We start from the raw sequence: 17476 nt of genomic DNA on the forward strand, positions 1-17476 counted from the left end.
TCATTTCTCTTATGGTCTACTTAATAACCTTGCTGTTTTGACTGTTCTGTATGACAAAGAGGATTGTACTTCCTTTTGTAATCAGGTTGTTGTTTGTGTTTAAAAAAATCTGGTTCTGTTATTTTACTTCTTTAAATCAATTTCAGTGGTTTTCCACTGGATTTATAATGCTCTTCAAATCCTTTATATGACTCACCTAGCCATATATCATCTGGTCCCTACCTGCCTTGTGGACTTTTTCTACAAATCTTTCTTCAGTCCATTTAAAGAATCTGACTGTGCTGGGAACACACAGCATCATTCAAACTCAGGGGTTGCACCTCTTTTTTTGACTGCTAGTAACACTGTTCCTTCAGATTGTTACATAGCTGTCTTATCCTTGTGATTAGGACTGCTAGTCACATATCACTTCTTCGAAGGCCTTACCAGATGGCACTATATATAATACTATCCTCCCACTATCACTCAGACAAGCTCTGTTTTACTTTATTCATGCAATAAGTTACAACCTATAATTTTACTATTTATTTGTCTTGTTATCATCCATCTTTCCCTAATGGGCCTTTATTTGGCAGAGCCATTGTCTGTTTTCTTATCCCTGTGTCTTGCCATTTTGCATTTATTCAAAAATATTTATTGGCTTTCTGGAAAAATATAGACATTCAGTAATTAATTTTGAAAAAAAAGAATGAATCCCCAAATATCTATGATATTTCTATATTCTAAAAAAAAAGAAGAAAATAAATACCATCAAATTCCCTTTGCTGATAATAAGGTTAATATAATCAAGATTTATAGTAAATAATTTTATCAAAAAAATGTAGAAACTTTTCACTCTGCCCAGAAGCAGTATGATTCACTTCGAGTTTTTTAATTCTTAATTAGCCAATCAATTCCTTAGTCATTAGAGAACTTTAAAATGAATAATGCTTTAGAAAAAAACAGATTATTATAATTTAGGGGAATTCAACTATTAGTTAAAATACGCTTAGAATATCAGACTGAATAAGAATAATTGGATAAAATTAATGATTCTATTCATGATGTCTACAATGACTATAATAAAACTGACTTTAAAAACTACTTAACATACATATGACAATAAGCAACATAAAATAGAAAAAATAACTATCTAAAAATTAGCTACTTTTAAAACTTATACAAAAGGCTAAAAACATTTGAAAGCTTTTATCAAATAAATCATATGCTTTTATGTGAAGGGAACAATATAATAAATTTTCGCAATCTGAGTTCTAAATGTAAATTATATGCTTTTTGCTAGGTAATTTTTTCAATGATTTTTTGGCCTGTGGGGCAAATAACTAACAAGATATTCTTGCTAATATAATGTCTCAATTTTTTTAATAAGTACATGTCAATTTCATTTATGCATATAATTCATTTAGAAATTGTATGTAAATCAAATATGTTCATATGCTATAATATTTTTATTTAATTCCATAAAAATTTGAGTTGCCTTTCCAACTATACATGTTGATACAAATATATAAAAATCACATAGGCACTGTAAAATGTAAGTAACATTTGGATTTCTGAAATACAGTGTTTCATGCATCTCTTCAGACAAAAGAAAAAATGTACACTTAGGCCACATGAGGTATGTGCCAGTGTATTATATTTTTGTATTAAATTCACAATGTAGATAATTTTTATGTCATTTGGATTATAGCATATTCATATATTAGACTACATTTTGTAAGATCAAAAAGACATAATATGAAGATGTGACTGCATCCATTTACTCTTCTTATTAAGTATGATATATACCTTTCAAAATACATAGGGTGTTAGTAGATAGAAGAATTAAATACCTTTCAAATTTTTGTGGATGATACTAATCTTTTAAGGATAAAGCATTTGGAAAAACATCAGGATAAATATTAACTTACCTTATTAAAACTAAACATATTTTCAAAAAATTATAAGAGAATTGGAATGTAGGGAAACCTGGCTTTTGTTAATATGTCATCTGTCCTTGAGAAGGAAGGGAATAAAAAACTACAAGGATTATACTGGTTTAACATATAGACTGAAATTCAAGTAACTTTATATTTCTCTTGGAGATCAGGTCAGAAGAATGATTTGCCAAAATTGCCATCTTTGGTAACAAAGTAGTACTGGGGCGCCTGGGTGGCTTGGTTGATTAAGTGTCTGACTTTTAATTTTGGCCGAGGTCATGATCTCAGGGTCATGGAATGAGTGCCGTATTAGGCTCCACATTGAGAGTGGAGGTAGCTTGAGATTCTCTCTCTCTCTCTGTCTCTGCCTTCCCCCTCCCCTCACCACCAGCTCACTAGCTCTCTCTCTCTCTCTCAAAAAAAAAAAAAAAAGAAAGAAAGAAAAAAGAAAAAGTAGTTAGTACCTCACTCCTTTCTATTCTCATAGTATAAAAATCTAAGAAAATGTAGAAATCTCATTCAATTAGTTGATGAATGATCTTTGAATATAATGCCCAACCTATACATAATCAGTATAAGAAAAATTGAGACTCTTTTCACTTTCATGTATTGCAAATATTAAATTTCATATTAATGCATTGAATCAGTTAGTGTGCAAAAGAATAGAAATGACCAAGAAATATATTTATTTTGGAATTTGCAGATAGTTTAATATTAGAAATATTGGTTTATGTAATTCACCATTCTAAAAGATGACAGGAGAAAAACCTTAAGATAAGCTGAATATATTTAAATAAAAGCATATAGTAAAATGCATTACACATTATACAAAAATTTGGTTCTACTTACAGAAATAAACTTTGTAGAAATAGCTAGACAGGTCAGCCCTGCTTGAAAACAGGAAGGGATAGACAAGAGGAATACTTAGTAGTTTAATTCATGATGGAGTGTTGAGCTGTTTTAAGAATGTTCTAATAATCAAAACTTCCTTTACTCTAAACAGACCCTTGAGGGAGGGATAAAAGAATAGACTGAGGACTGAGGACAGCCTTACGACCATTTAGCTGCCATTACCTACACCTCTTCCAAGAGAACAAATGCCTAGGCCATGGCAATAGCTTGTCTTGGGACAAAGTGAGGGGAGGTCATTGGAAATACAAGTGTCATATACTTCTCTAAAACCAAAACCCAATAAATAAGTTTTTATTTTCCTTTTTTCACATTATTGTTAAAAATATTTTTTGATTTTTAAAATCATATAGGTGTGCTTGTAAAATTTTTAACAAAATAATATTTACTATAATTATACAATGTTTTAGTAATCTAATCTTATTATATCATTTTAACCTTTTCATTCTATATTTACATTATTGTTTTTGAACTAAGTATAAGTCCATGATGTGGACATGTTATAATTGATTTAGATATTCCTAGATTTCTAAGCACTTCTGGGGGTTGTTTATTTAGTTGTCTGCTTATTTACTCTTTTTTTTTTTTTTAATTCCAGTATGGTTAACATAAAATGTTATATTAGTTTCAGGTGTACAATATAGTGATTCAAAAATGCTATACATTACTCAGTGCTCATCATGATAAGTGTACTCTTGATCGCCTTCACCTATTTCACCCATCCCTCCACCCTTCTCCCCTCTGGTAACCATCATTTTGTTCACTTTAGTTGAGTCTGTTTTTTGTTTACCAACTGGTTTTCTTTGTTCATTTGTTTTTTTTTTTCTTAAATTCCACATATGAATGAGATCATATGCTATTTGTCTTTCTCTGTCTGACTTATTTCACTCAACATTATAACCTCTTGGTCCATCCATGTTGTTGCAAATGACAAGATCTCATTATTTTTTATGGCTGAGTAATATTCCTGTGTGTGTGTATGTATGTTCATATGTATATGGACACGTGGGCTGCTTCCATAATTTTGCTGTTGTAAATAATGCTGCAGTAAACAGGGATGCATATCTTTTTGAATGAGTGCTTTCATATTCTTTGGGTAAATACCTAGCAGTGGAACTACTGGATCATATGGTATTGCTATTTTTAATATTTTAAGGAAACTACATACTGTTTGTCACAGTAGCAGCACCAGTTTACACTCCCACCAATATGAAGGAGGATTTTTTTCATCACATCTTTGCCAAACCTTGTCTTTTCTTGTGTACCTTGACAGGTATGACCTGTCTTGACCATTCTGACAGGTATGAGGTGACTTCTCATTCTGGTTTTGATTTGCATTTCCCTAATGATGAATGATGTTGAGCCTCTTTTTACATCTGTTGGCCATCTAGATGTCTTCTTTGGAGAAATGTCTATTCATGTCTTCTGCCCATTTTAATTGGATTATTTGGTTGAGTTATATCAGTTCTTTATATATTTTGGATACTAACCTTTATCAGATAAGTCATTTGCAAATATCTTCTCCCATTCACTAGGCAGTCTTTTAGTTCTGTTGGTTGTTTCCTTTGCTATGCAAAAGCTTTCTATTTTCATGTAGTCCCAATAGTTTAATTTTGCTTTTGTTTCTCTTGTCTCAGGAGACATATCCAGAATGAAGTTGCTGTGGCCAATGTCAAAATGCAAGTTGCTACTGCCTATGTTCTCCTCTAGGATTTTTATGGTTCAGGTCTAACATTTAGATCTTTAATCCATTTTCAGTTTTCTTTAGTGTATTGTGCAAGAAAGTGACTCAGTTGCAATCTTTCACATGTAGCTTCCCAGTCTTTCCGACATTATTCATTGAAGAGAGTTTTTGCCATGATATATTGCTTTTTTTGTTAAAGATTAGTCAACCATATAATTGGTTTATTTCTGGATTTTCTATTCCATTCTATTGATCTGTGTGTCTATTTCTGTGCCAATATTACACTATTTCAATTACTATAGCTTTGTAATATATCTTGAAATCTGAGATTATAATTCTTCCAAGTTTTGTTCTTTGTTTTGAGATTGCTTTGGCTATTTGGGGTCCTTTCTGGGTCCACACAAATTTTAAGATTACTTGTTCTAGTTCCTTAGAAAATGCTGTTCGTATTTTGATAAGGATTGCATTAATGTATAGATTGCTTGTGGCAGCGTAGAAATTTTTAAAATATTTGTTCCTGGGGCTCCTGAGTGACTCGGTTGAGCATCTGCCTTTGACTCAGGTCATAATCCTAGAGTCCTGGGATCAAGCCCCCACATCAGTCTTCCTGCTCAGTGAGGAGCCTGCTTCTCCCTCTCCCTTTGTCTCCCAGCTCTCGGTCTCACTCTCTATCTCAAGTAAATAAATAAAATCTTAAAAAAAGTGTTTTCGTCCATTCCATGAGTGTGAAATATCTTCCCATTTATGTTATCTTTAATTTCTTTTACCTAGGTGTTATAATTTTCAGAATATAGATCTTTCACTTCTTTGGTTAAGTTTATTCATAGGTATTTTATTATTTTGATGCAATTTTAAATGGAATTGTATTTGTATTCTCCTTATATTTCCTTTTTAATTATACATCGAGACTACTTAGAGGTACATTTGTATATTGATGATTGCAAGTTTTCATCACATATTTGAACATTTTTCCATGTATTTGTTTGCCTTTGAACTTGTGAAAGTGTATTTTCTTTCACATTTTTGAACTTGTGAGTGGTTTGGTGCTTTAAGGTCAAATGTTTAAGAGATCTTTGGAGTAAGGTTATAGTACCTACCAGGATTGCTCCTGTACTTGGGCAGATGGTACAAGACTCAACTTCCAAGTGGGTGACAAGGAATAATAGGAGTGCAGAGTAGTGTAAAGTGGAAAAGATACTTATTCCTTCTTCAAAATCTTTAGTTTGTGATGTAAATATTTTTCTTTTAAGATTGTGAGTTTATTTTGCCTTTTGCCTAGAAGCAAAACTAGTAATAATTAAAGTCTAAACATAAAGATTATTTATATTAATGGGCATTTCACTTAGAATAAAAATAACAAAGATAATCTATATAAAAAAAATCCATGAAAAGCAGAAAACAGCAACTGGTTTTTCTGAGAAAAAGGTGTAAGCATTAAAAAATGAGTGTAACAAAAGCTTTTATCTTAAAAAGAAACAACAAAAACATAGACACTTGTTTCTCATCCTTCATCCATAACTAGTTTTACCTTTCTCCAAAGTGTATTGTTTGTTTGCATTCATGTACATAAAACTTTAGCATGTTAAAAGTTCAGAAATAAAAAAAGAAGTTCAGAAATAAGAGAAGTAAAATCAATGAATCACCAAAGCAGTAATTAGTAAAAGTTTATTGTGCACACAGCAAAACCACAGTTTGCTAACTGGGGGCACTCAAACCAAAACATGGAATGAGGCTCAGGGGCTATATTGTTACAAAGCAGCTTATATGAGAAAGCAGTGGCTGTTTCATCTTCACAGTGATTGGTTATTATATTAGAATTTGTTTAAATGATAGGGACTTAGTTTGTCGTTACCTCATACCAACCTTGGAAAAGATTTGTTTTCCTTGTGATTTTTAGTAGCATAGGAAAGAAATGACCCAGGTGAAGTTAGTCTTGAAAAATAAACTAAATGAAGCTTTGTTCATATGACCTAATTAGTTTTGTCTGCTCTGGGAATTGTTGAAGCTGGTCTCCCATTTCTTTTTTAATTTTTTTAAATATCTGTCTATCTTACTGGAAAGGCCCACAGTGATACAAGTAAAGTGTCCTTAGTTTTCAGAATGATAAAACACAGTTTATCAATTAAAGTAATAGGGTATACTTTTTCTACAAATAAAACATGGCAATTCAGACATTATTGAAAAATAAAGCCTTTACCAAATAATTGTAAATTACAACTTCACCATGTACCATATTTTAATTCCATGCTTTTTGTTTTTACTTTTTGTTTTACTTTGCCCAAATTTACTGTTTTTAGTTATATATTTTATTTATCTTATATTATGCAGTATTATAGGGATGTATACATATAAATTTCTGATCAACCTAATATTCCTTTTAAGACTATTAATATATTACTTCACTTTTATTGCCAAAATCCATAGTACCATTTGAGCCTGTATAAATCACAATATATTTTTATTATCTCTCTTCTAGTATTTGTTAACTACAGCTATAACCTTAGAATAGATTATTGTTATTAAAGTCTTGTTATACATAATTATATTCAATTTCAAAAATAATTATCACCTTTGGATTCAGATATACAATTATATAAGGAATAATTTAGATGTTTCCAGTATTTTAAGTAGTTTCTTTTTCCTGAGAATAATATACTAAACGAAATTAATTTTTGAAGTGTTCACTGGAAATCTATTTTTTGATTTCTTGAAATCTGAGCTGTTCTTTTGCTTTCTTCACTGATAAATAAATATTTTTGAGAGGTCACATTCTGATTTTCCTAAAACAATGACATAATTAATATATTTTGATAATTTATCAAAGGAGAATTGAATGCCACCTTTTTTTTTAATAAGAAACGTGTCAAAATTAAAGTAGTTTGTCAGAAAAGGAACTATTAAGATATTTTGAGCAATTAGACCAAAAGTCATGCTGAAATAAATTTATAAATAGATGCAAAATCCACCAATATTTAGAGGACAAAAATCAGTTGCAAATCATGGTATAAAATCCATTTCCATTACTTTAGACCGGAATCATGTACATTATCTTCCGTTACTCTACAGTGTACAAAATTGTTTATAGCCCAGGAGATAACCCTGGATATTACATTCAGAAATAGTTTTTCTTTGTTTCAGGGTTTACCATTTTTCCTGATAGTCTCCTTACCTGCGATCATAATGATCACAAAGATTACTATTTTTTTAAGATTACTATTGATGCAGTAAACAAACACAAAAACATGCCACTGTTACATTCTGATTATATATATAAAGGCAACAGGAATATCAGTTCACCATACATTCTTTCTTGAGTTGGATTTGCAAATCTAGAGCCACATAGTATTGAACAACTACTTTTCAAGCTACAAATTTAACTACTAAGCCAGTATCTAAAATATTTCATAAGGAAAGTTGAATCCAATTCATAAAAGCCTTTAATATTTGCGGGAAAACCAAACAGGAGACTCTACCAGGTCTTACCTTCAATATTTATAAATTTAGGTGAATTCCTCTTTTTAATATCTCCAAATGTCTTGACCTACCAATACATGACCTTCTCTACTAGTCAAGTTTAACCCTTCTAACCCATTAACCTGCCAGTTTTCCTGAGAGAGCCCTGTAGGCATTGGCTCCCTAAATATAGCCATCCTTCATTCCTTACAAATGGTCTGTTCCACCCGATTATGTGAACAACCTTCTTAAGTAAGATCTCAGTTACAATAATTATTATAGTACATATGTAGGTAAACATTTACTGTAAATTTGCAAATAAATATATTTCCATGAAAAATAAAAAGGCCTAGATTCAGATTCAGATTAGATTCTGAATACTCAGGGGTCCCTGAGAATTAGAAAACATTTAAAAAACATTTTAGTTCCCTTGGGTTACCTAGAGTTTAAGATGGAAGAGAAAGAGATTCCTCATATATACACTTAAAAAGAACATTAAAATAATTTCAATCTTCCAAACAAATACCATAATAAATTCTTCTTCATAGTTTATGCCATTTTATATAATTAATTTTTGTTCCATTAGATCTTGGATGAGTAGTCTGATTTCAGAAACTCTGTAGACTAAGAAGAGTTCTAGAAATCCTGACTCAGTCCACGGGAACAGTTTGAAAGTTTCTAAGTTACGTGATTTCAGAAGCCTGTGCCCAAGAATCTATCCTTTAAAGCTACAATACTTAAAAATACCCAGTACAGTATTATTCCATGAGGCTCTGAGATTTTCTTTCTTTGTTAAGAACACAAAACTCTGGCCTATAATTTAGAGACTTTAAGCCAGAATCAGAGTAAAATTAAAGCTCACTGTAGAGGACAGAGCTTTAATGCTGAAATTAATATATCAAGGCAACTAACATTAGCAATTAACATTATCAAGGCAACTAACTAACATGGAAGAGAGTAAAACTGTGTATTTAGATGCATACCTAACAATTACGTAAACACTTTTAGTCATTGCTTACTCTGAGATTAAAAATATATTCGGGTAGTAAGGGCATTGAAATCTTTAGGGACTTCCAGTGAAACATGGACTTTTTGAGCCATTTATAGTAGCAATACTTTACCTACACAATTTTGATCTAGAGTAGGCCAAGCACCTCTTGTGATTTGCAATGCTTACAATTATAACAAATCAAACTATCATATTTCAAAAACCTTTCTTCTTAGAAAGTAAAAAAAAAAAAAAAGTGATTTTCGAAGGACCATCTGGGACATTTCAAAAGTCTTGTATAAAGGATATTTTATTTTGTATTCAACAGCATTTTAATTTTTTTAAAGTTGTCAAAGGAGAATTTTCAATTTAATTAATATAGGATAACAAACAATGCTTTGTTAATTCTTGAAACACAGTCACAATAAAACACTTGAAATTTAGCATAGATGGTTGAAAATAATCTTAACTCATCCATAAGTGAGAAATCATTATTATTCCTTTTTATTTAAAATAAATAAGAAAAGAGTCAACATAAAGCATAAGAGTTTATTCTAAGACACTGAATTGTTTCTAACAAGACAGACTACACATAAGGTGAAAACTCTTTTATATTATGGCCAGTGCTATTCCTCACTAAACCAAGGAGGCAAACTCATCAAGTTTTAGTGAAATTGGTTTGATTTTATTATTTTATTTTTATTATTTTTATATTTATTATTATTATTTATATTTATTATATGTATATTTATTATTTATTTTATTTTATTTTTGATTTATTATTTATTAATTATTTATTATTATTATTTTATTATTTTATTATTTCTTTGTAAACTCAGTAGGAAAAATTTAATAAAATTCACTTATTAAGTTTTATCCTTTATTATTCTAAAACAAACGTACTTTATTTTATATCAACAGTTCTCCCTCAGGAAATTCATGAAGTCAAAACTATTTTCATGATAATACCATGATATTATGTGTTAAAATGCACCATGTTCATCATTGCTATCTTCAGATGAATGGACAAATATATATTTAATTTTTTATGGTTTGCTTTTTTTTTAAGATTTTTCTTAATTTATTTGACAGAGAGATCACAAGTAGGCAGAGAGGCAGGCAGAGAGAGAGGGAAAGCAGGCTCCCTACTGAGCAGAGAGCCTGATTTGGGGCTCAATCCCAAGACTCTGGGATCATGACCTGAGCCAAAAATAAAGGCTTTAATTGACTGAGCCACCCAGACGCCCCTGGTTTGCTTTTTTAATATGATAAATATTGATGGTTGTAACCCACATAGACAGTAGCTCTCTGTGGTTGTTATTAAGTCCAAACTTGAAAAGAGGGCTAGGCTCCAAAGATGTCTGAGATTCAGTGCTATCAAACACAGTGCTCTTTTTCCATGAAAAACAAAAGCATATGCATAGTTGTATTCCTCTGTCACTATTAATTTTAGTATAGACTCAACTCATATTATTTCAAAATAGCCAAAGTAATTAACTTCTATTTCATAGAGAAAACTGGGGAGAACTGACTGGCATACACAAGCATTTAGCTGACTCTCAAAGTCATAAAAACACATAACAAACTCTACAGTGGTACATACTTTTCTCATCCTAAAGTGGCAAAATAAACATCAGTAATATGACCCAAAGATATAGTCTCTCTATAGAACATAAAAATAAGAGTCAAAGTGTATGTTTAAAAGTACTAATTTATGTTTTATACTGAATGTTTCAGAGTTCTCTCCTTATTAGAATTTAAATATCAGTAATTATCCATTAATTAAAAACATTTTATATCAATCCTTGGTATTAAGTTACCTAAGTACACTGGAAATTATCAGCAAGCTGGTATACTATAAAATATGATTACTATTGAAATTATCTAAAAATTATGTAGAAATAATGTTATTTTATTTGACTAGGAAGCCTGTATTAGGTTAGAAAAGCTAAAAAGAGGTAGAATAAAATGTATGCTTGCACAATACTTAATACTGATAAATCAAAGCAAAGGTAGATTTCTTTTTAAAGATTTTATTTATTTATTTGAGAGAGAGTGAGAGAGAGCATGAGAGCGGAGAAGGTCAGAGGGAGAAGCAGACTCCCCATGGAGCTGGGGGCCAGATGCGGGACTCGATTCTGGGACTCCAGGATCATGACCTGAGCCGAATGTAGTCGCTTAACCAACTGAGCCATCCAGGCACCCGGAAAGATAGACTTTTTAAACTGCCAAAATTATTAAACTGGTTTACCAAAAATTTATCTTAATTATGTGAAAATGGATTCATAAAGTATAAGCTCAGGTCATGATCTCAGGGTCCTGGGATCAAGCTTGGTATCAGGCTACCTGATCAGTGGGGAGCCTACTTCTCCCTCTCCCTCTGTTGCTCACCTTTCTTGTGATCTCTTGTGCTCTCTCTCTCAAATAAAATAAATAAAATCTTTTAAAAAAATTATATATTGAAACCTGGAGTTTGGTATTCAGGATTTAATGATGAATAAGATAGACACAGTCTTTTGGAGCATGCCCTTTTCTAAGTTGAACAAAATGAGCCAGGAGAAATGACATGACAAGGGAAATGACAAAGGAAATGAAGATTACTCTATATGGATCTTTAATTCCATATAGGTGGTTTCAGAGAAGAGATGTTTGGAGAAATTGAAACTTTAAGAGTGATAAGACATTAGAACAACTCTGGGGGTGTGGTGGGGTAAAAGGGAGTGTATTGGTGTCGATAATTTTTTAAGAGTTGGGGACAGATTATTTTGAGATCAAATCAGCATCGTGACTGTACCAGTTTGCATTCCCATCAACGATGCAAGAGGGTTTTACTTTCTCCACATCCTCACCCACTGGGTATTACATGGAGATGTTGAATCACTGTATTATACACATGAAACTAGTATTATACTGTATGTTAACTAACTAAGATTTAAATAAGAATTTTAAAAGAAAAATCAAAAGAGAATTTCTCATTATTAGAAAATAAACAGATTGGTGTGTTTGAAGAATATTCAAGGAAGTACAAGAGATTAGGCTCAAAGCAAAGATCTAGGAGAGTTCGTCGATGTCATAAAGAAATAGAATTTAACGTTTATTTTTATTTATTATTAAACACTTACTTTTACCAAATAAAGCCTTTTTGACTTTATAGTAATCAATGATACTTCAGATAAAGTATTCTTATGGACAGCTAAATAGAAATAAGTGTTTCAAGTGATGGAGTTATTGTCAACCACAAAGCTTTCAGTTGAAAAACACTATATCCATCCCTAACTATTTTCTCTGGCAAGCAGTAAAGCAGCACACATATACATGTTTTTATTTTTTATATTTTAAAAGATTTTCTTTATTTACTAGAGAGAGAGAGCAGGGGCAGAGGGAGAGGGAGACCCAGATGCCCTGCTGAATAGGACTTGAGCCAAAAGCAGATGTTTAACGGACTGAGCCACCCAGGTGCCCCAAATATACAAGTTTTTAAGTCTCTATACCTGAGAGATAATTTTGATCTTGCTTTGATAAACAGTAGCAACCATCCATAGCATGTTTGGTTCAATCTCATATAATTAATGACCAAGAACCCAGGGCAGCAACTGGAAATAAGCATTGTGTTTACAAATGGTGCATATCAAAGCAAATACTACAGAGCCATATTAACAAAGGAATTATAAAACATCTATGCAAACTTATTATTAGGCAAAAAAAAAATGTGTTATATATTATACTTTGTAGTAAAATTGCAGTGTGCAGTGCCAATTCTATTATGGGACCAATTCATTTCATTCGACTAGTGCAGGAATATATTTTTTTAAGTTTTAAGAAATATTTTCTTAAATCTTCAAACTTTATGGAATAGATAGAATTCATTTAATGTTTAATTTTCAAATTATAGCAATGATTAAATTTGTTTTTAACATTTATATTTAAATTACTCTATTAAAATGACTTCTTCAAAAGTGTGACTTCATATTACAATTATAAAATGGCAGACAACAGAGAAATTACAATTAATTAAAATGTAAACCAATATTTATTTGATGTCTTTGAGGAACAGTAGATTCTATTTAAATAAAGAAACTCACAACTTTCCTCATAATTACACACCATCAGCTTCACATTACAAAAACTTGCCTTTTAACTAATATAGTTTTCCAAATTTATATACATATAAATGTGTAAGTTATATATCAGTTATATATATATATCAAAAAGTATTATCTAAAAAAATTATTAGCTATATAAACTTTTATGTATGAATCCTACCTAATATAAGACTTGAACTGTGCTCTGTAATATATATTTAAGTTATAGTTGTATATATCACTTTTGATAACTTGAACTTATTAAACCATATCTAGGTAGATATATAGATACATACATACATATACACATATATACATACTGGGATTCTTAACTATTTCATAAAAATTGCAAAAATATGGAAATATTTATAATGGACTTAAAAGACCTTTGCAAAGTTATGTCTTTATATATTTTACTTCAGTTTTCATTTAGAATTCTACCTACAAAGGAGGATCTCAGTAAATGCTTTATTCACATTTAGAAATAATTTAATGTACTACACATTCACTGGGTAAAATTATAAACATTGTTCAATAAACTCACAGATAGAAAACATTGAAGACAAGCTATACAGAGTATGAAAATTACTTTTATGTAACCTGGTTAGCTTCTGAAGCTTTGGTTGGAAAGAACAAGTAATACTACTTGTGTATTTTTCTAATAACTCGTTTTCCTGCTACGTAATGATTCTTCCTGGGCTCCATGTCTCTAGAACTACTGAATTCCTCCATATTTGTGGCTCCATATTTTCTCTCAGTGATATAACTGTTTCCTGTATCTATTTCTTTGCATATCTTCACTTTCTTCAAATCTGGTACTCAGATTAAACACTCAAATAATCACCCTAAAGTACTCTCCTACTCATTGCTTCTTGAACCTCTGAGGTTGGGGCATCCCTAGTTAAGACCTCAATAGGTCCTTATAATCCTTTGTAGGTGTTGTGTTTATTTTGTTTCCTAACCTTGAAAAATTCAGGAAAATTATATTTGTTAAAGACACAATTCCTTTTCCTTTACTTTTCTGTTTTAGTAGCGATTATCTTTTGAAATATTACTTTTTGTCATTTCTGCAGCATTTGTTAAAAAGGTGAAGTAAATATGCATTTTATAAGCCTTCTTGATAAATTTGAAGCTTTTGGAATTTAGTAAAATGATAATTTACATTCTCTTTGAAAATAAATGCACGCAAGTAACTGGAAATTATATACTTTTTTCAAATTGAAGACACAACAGAGATCAATGTTTCAGAAATTTAATAACTTAAAAAAAACCACAGAGGATCAGGTAGTACAAATTGCCTTAATGATAGGATATATTTTCTCCAAAACTTACATTTACAAGAAGTTAATTGGTCTGGTATAGGTTATAACAATAGATACAATATATTTTTCACATAATTTATAGCATTTCCCTTTTTAATTCTAGCTATGGAACTAAAGCAAAATCCAAAATATTAATTATATTTGGAATGCCAAGTTTCTTGCAGTATATATAAAATTATACGAATATTTCTGCATATGAAACATTTTCTTTGTGCAAAATAAGTATTCTAGGCTAGGGTGGCCTAGTTCTTATACCTTAGGTATTTTCATAAGTTAACTTGAATAGGCTATGTCTTCTAAAATGTAAAATGTGCTTGTAATAATAATTTTACAATGTTTATAATTCTTGGAAATATCACTAGTGTTTTATTTCCTAAAATGAATTATGTTATCTTTTGAGTATCTTTCATTTTCATATCCTTCATTTCATGTGTAATTTACTCATGGCATATATAATAAACAATATTATTTATAGGATAAATAATAAAATAGCACCCTAGATGGCTATTTAAGCAAACACCAAAAGACACAGAAACAACAAATAGATACATAGGCACTCCGGATAGACTCCATATTGCTATAATTTGAAGTTATACTAAGCTTACTTGTAATATTAACATACTTCGTTTAATATAATGACAAGGGATAAAAGAACATACACCGCAAAAATGACTTCTGACAGTTTGTGACCCATATTTTTCTCACTTTGGTTTTGTTATATAAAGGAATATGTGTACTTGAGTTTAACATCCAACCCAAAAGATATTTAAAAGTAGTAGTCTTTAATTTTATTATACTATTTCTTAACAATTCAGGATTGGTATATAGGATTTTCAATGTCCATGGGATTAAAAATTTCATCATTGATCATAATTGCAAAACTTTTTACTCTGAATTACATCACAGTTTAAAATACTGAGTGGCTGACTCAAAACACTATATATGTGTATAACTTTATAAAATCAAATACATACTTTAGATAAAAAGAAACATTTGAAAATCTATTTACAGCTTCTTGTGTCCTGTAAAATGCTCAAAGAAATTGACTTAGGAATCCAACTCATCACTGTATAATGTTTGTCCTTTTTGAATGCCCCTAGGGTGCATAAAAGCAATTCACAGAGAATACAGTAACGACAATTGGCTTTGGATTGAATTCATAACAATGCTAGGAAAAAAAAAATCTGTCATTCTAAACACTGGAAATTGATTCACAAGCCAGAAAATCACTAGTACTATATATCATTCAGCATCATAATTCTGTTCTGTCCTAATAAGCTTTACCAAATGCCAATCTCTGTCCAGATGTGAGACTGATTGAAGATTCATCATTCAATGCAAATATGAGCAGTTAAAATTATAAGAGTGTTTCTGTTATATAAAATATTTTCTTCCTGCAGAATGAGTAGTCTATCATAACTGGAAGTAAAGGGGATTTCTTAATTGTTTCAATTATATGCTTTGTCATTTGATAAAAATCACTATTATAAATTTAGGAGATAAAAAAGTATGAAAAATGCAGCATATTTGGAAAGCAATTACTTATCTTTTTGTGATTTTACAGGATTTCCCTGTTAGAAAATCATTTTATTTTTAAGTAAAATTTTATTTATTTTATAGATATAATCACTGTGCATGTGTACCTCTGTGTTTCTACATGCTGATAAGTATTTTTTTTCTCCCCTTTCTTTTTTTCATTTGTTTCACCTCCGTTCATTTTGTCCATTTGTATGTTTTGGCACCCTCTGAAATGTAGGCAAAGATAAATATAATCACAGTGGTAGAAATCACAGCTATAGTAAAAGTTTATATTCTACTATTCTTATTGCAGAGACAAAACTCTTTCATAAATAGAGAAAATAATCTCATATCTAGAGTAAAGCCACAGGAAAAAATGTTCCACATCACTTGTCACCGGGGGAAATACAAATCAAAACCACAGTGAGATACCACTTCACACCAGTCAGAATGGCTAAAATTTAACAAGACAGAAAACAACAAATGTTGGTGAGGATGCAGAGAAAGGGGAACCCTCCTACACTGTTGGTGGAAATGCAAGCTGGTGCAACCACTCTGGAAAACAGAATGGAGGTTCCTCAAGAAGTTAAAAATAGAGCTACCTTCTGACCCAGCAATTGCACTACTGGATATTTACCCCAAAGATACAGATGTAGTGAAACGAAGGGGCACTTGCACCCTGGTGTACACAGCAGCAGTGTCCACAATAGCCAAAGTGTGGAAGGAACCAAGATGTCCTTCAACAGATGAATGGATAAAGAAGATGTGGTTTATATATACCATGAACTATTACTCAGTGTCAGAAATGATGAATACCTACCATTTACATCAATGTGGATGGAACTGAAGGGGATTATGCCAAGTGAAATAAGTCAAGCAGAGAAAAACAATTATCATATGGTTTCATTCAGATGTGGAATAGAAGAAATAGCACAGAGGATTGTAGGGGAAGGGAGGAAAAACCCAATAGGAAGAAATCACAGAGGGAGACAAACCATGAGAGACTCTTGACTCTGGGAATCAAACTGAGGGTTGTGGAAGGGGAGGTCAGTGGAGGGATGCAGTAATTGGGTGATGGTCATTAAGGAGGGAACGTGATGTGGTGTTATACACAACTGATGATCATTGAACAATACTTCTGAAACTAATGATGCACTATATGTTTGCTAATTGAATTTAAATAAAAAAATAAAAACAAAGTAAAACTACAGGAACTTGACTGTGAGGGAAATTTGCTGTCAGAAATCACCTCTTTCTTTTTCCCATCTCACTCCTTTCCTCTTTCTCCATCTTTCTTGCCCCCCTCTTTCAATGGGTGGGTTATGCTTCATTACTAGATTTTCTTTTAGAGATTGATCAGAAATGCGTTCCCCAACATGAACCTTGTTTTGTCATCAGATATTTAGTGCTCTGTGCACTTTCTACCCTGATCCCAGAGGCATCCAAAAGCAGATAAGACATGTATTATAACATTCTGTGGTGATTGGCCTTTATTATTTCTTATATTGGTCATGGCTTTCATGCAAGTAAGTATTTATGAATGTGGGTAAGGAGCTCTTCCCTAAGACTGAGTTATTTGGTCATAGTAAACCTCTTTTCCC

Source organism: Lutra lutra, chromosome 7 (genome assembly GCF_902655055.1).
Source record: "Lutra lutra chromosome 7, mLutLut1.2, whole genome shotgun sequence".
In the NCBI taxonomy this organism is placed as follows: Eukaryota; Metazoa; Chordata; class Mammalia; order Carnivora; family Mustelidae; genus Lutra; species Lutra lutra.